We start from the raw sequence: 2,836 nt of genomic DNA on the forward strand, positions 1-2,836 counted from the left end.
AAAAAAAAAAAACTAGCCGGGCGTGGTGGCGGCGCCTGTAGTCCCAGCTACTCGGGAGGCTGAGGCAGGAGAATGGCGTGAACCCGGGAGGCGGAGCTTGCAGTGAGCTGAGAGCCGGCTACTGCACTCCAGCCTGGGCGACAGAGCGAGACTCCATCTCAAAAAAAAAAAAAAAAAAGGTGGGGGTGCTGAGGCAGTGGCGCATGCCTGTAATCCCAGCACTTTGAGAGGCTGTGCCAAGTGAATTACTTGAGCCCAGGAGGGGAAACCAGCCTGGGCAACATAATGGGAACTCATCTCTACAAAAAATAATTTTTAAAAAAATGGCCAGGCGCTGTGGCTTACGCCTGTAATCCCAGCACTTTGGGAGGCCAAGGTGGGTGGATCACCTGAAGTCAGGAGTTTGAGACCATCCTGACGAACATGGTGAAACCTCATTTCTATTAAAAATACAAAATTAGCCGGGCGTGGTGGTGGGTCCCTGTAATCCCGGCTACTTGGGAGGCTGAGGCTGAAGAATCCCTTGAACCCTGGAGGCAGAGGTTGCAGTGAGCCGAGATTGCACCATTGCACTCCAGCCTCAGCAACCAGAGTGGAACTCCATCTCAAAAAAAAAAAATTTAGTGGGGCAAGGTGGTGTGCACCTGTAGTCCTACGTACTTGGGAGGCTGAGGCAGGAGGATCACTTGAGGTCAGAAGATGGGGACCAGCCTCGGCAACACAGCAAGACGCGGTCTCTACAAAAAAAAAATTACTTGGGGCCGGACGCCTTGACTCACGTCTGTAATCCCAGCACTTTGGGAGGCTGAGGCAGGCGGATCATTTGAGGTCAGGAGTTCGAGACCAGCCTGGCCAGCATGGTGAAACCCTGTCTCTGCTAAAAATACAAAAATTAGCTGGGCATGGTGGCGCACGCCTGTAGTCCCAGCTACTTGGGAAACTGAGGCAGGGGAATCGCTTGAACCCGGGAGGCAGAGGTTGCAGTGAGTCGAGATCGTGCCACTGCACTCCAGCCTGAGCAAGAGAACGAATGAATGAATGTCTCGAATGAATGAAAAAAAAGTTATTCTCCACCCATCTGCAAAGCCTCTTTCTTTGCAATAGTGCTGAATTTTACTGGAGCCTTGTGCGCCTGGACAACAGTGACAGTGAAGAAATCTCCCTACTTTTCCGGCTCAGGCGTGGTGGCTGACACCTGTAATCCCAACACTTTGGGAGGCTGAAGTGGGAGGATCGTTTGAGCCCAGGAGCTTGAGACCAACCTGGGCAACATAGCGAGAGCCTGTCTCTACAAAAAGTTTTTTTCTTTTTTTGAGACAGAGTCTCGCTGTGTACCCCAGGCTGGAGTGCAGTGGCTCGAGCTCGGCTCACTGCAAGCTCCGCCTCCCGGGTTCCCGCCATTCTCCTGCCTCAGCCTCCCAAGTAACTGGGACTACAGGCACCCACCACCGTGCCCGGCTATTTTTTTGCATTTTTAGTAGAGACGAGGTTTCACTGTGTTAGCCAGGATGGTCTCAATCTCCTGACCTCCTGATCCGCCTGCCTCAGCCTCCCAAAGTGCTGGGATTACAGGCGTGAGCCACCACGCCTGGCCCAAAAAGTTTTAAAAAACTAACAACAAAAAAGAAATCCTCCTGCTTTTTTGCATTCTAGGAGATGACGTACTGAGAGGAACCACCCTTCCATATATGACTTAGATAAGACTTGAGGATGAACCCCTTGTCTGCCAAAGACAATGGCAGACATAGACCCCCCCAAATTCCCATTTATTTGTCTCATACATGATTAGCTGCACTGTTTTGTCCCCAGTGATCAATTGAAACAAAATGCTCGTTTAACCTAACTTTCTCCTCACTGCTCGGCCTCTGAATTTCAGTCCGTCCACAGGCTCAGCCAGAATACAGCCCCTCCTTAAGCACCTCTCCTGAGAAGAATAAAACATTCCCTGGTCTATTGTCCTGTACAGTAGCCCTTGCATCTTATTTCCCCACAGCTGGTTTTTTCCAGCCTTGTTTACTCCTCCCCATAAAGAAAAAGTCTTTGGCTGTGCACGTGGCCTGTACCTGTGGTCCCAGCACTCTGGGAGGCTGAGGAGGATATTCCAGAGAAGCCTGGGCAACATAGTGAGACCCTATCTCTACAAAAAAAATTAAAAATTAGCCGTGCATGGTGGCACGTGCTTGTAGTCCCAGCACTCTGAGAGGCTGAGGCAGGAGGATCCCTTGAGCCCAGGAGTTTGAGCCTGCAGTGAGCTGTGATCATGCCACTGAATGCCAGCCTGAGTGACAGAACAAGACCCTATCTCTATTTTATTTTATTTTTTAAAGAAGGGACTGGGCACGGTGGCTTATGCCTGTAATCCCAGTACTTTGGGAGGTCAAAGTAGGCAGATCATTTGAGGTCAGGAGTTCGAGACCATCCTGGCCAACATGGTGAAACCCCATCTCCACTAAAAATACAAAAAGTAGCTGGACATGGTGGCGTGTGCCTGTAGTCCCGGCTACTTGAGAGGCTGAGGCAGTAGAATTGCTTGAACCCAGGAGGCAGAGGTTGCAGTGGACTGAAATTGCACCACTGCACTCCAGCCTGGGCGACAGAACAAGACTCTGTCTCAAAAAAAAAAAAAAAAAAAAGGAAAAAACCTTCCTGTTCAATTCTTGTCTCACTTGCAAATCTTTTGCTTCTCTCTATTGCAATCGTCCCTTTCCCACCTTAAAAAAATCCTTTAAAATTAAGTCTCTTCTCGGCCGGGCGCGGTGGCTCAAGCCTGTAATCCCAGCACTTTGGGAGGCCGAGACGGGCGGATCACGAGGTCAGGAGATCGAGACCATCCTGA

The 2,836-nt window shown here is 50.3% G+C and overlaps 1 protein-coding gene across 1 annotated transcript in view; it reads right to left on the bottom strand.

The window, feature by feature from the left end:
• The window catches only part of NUP62 (nucleoporin 62), a 38,626-nt gene that overhangs the window by 27,553 nt on the left and 8,237 nt on the right, over positions 1–2,836 (bottom strand). The window lies entirely within an intron of this gene.

This window comes from Theropithecus gelada, chromosome 19, assembly GCF_003255815.1.
Source record: "Theropithecus gelada isolate Dixy chromosome 19, Tgel_1.0, whole genome shotgun sequence".
NCBI lineage: Eukaryota > Metazoa > Chordata > Mammalia > Primates > Cercopithecidae > Theropithecus > Theropithecus gelada.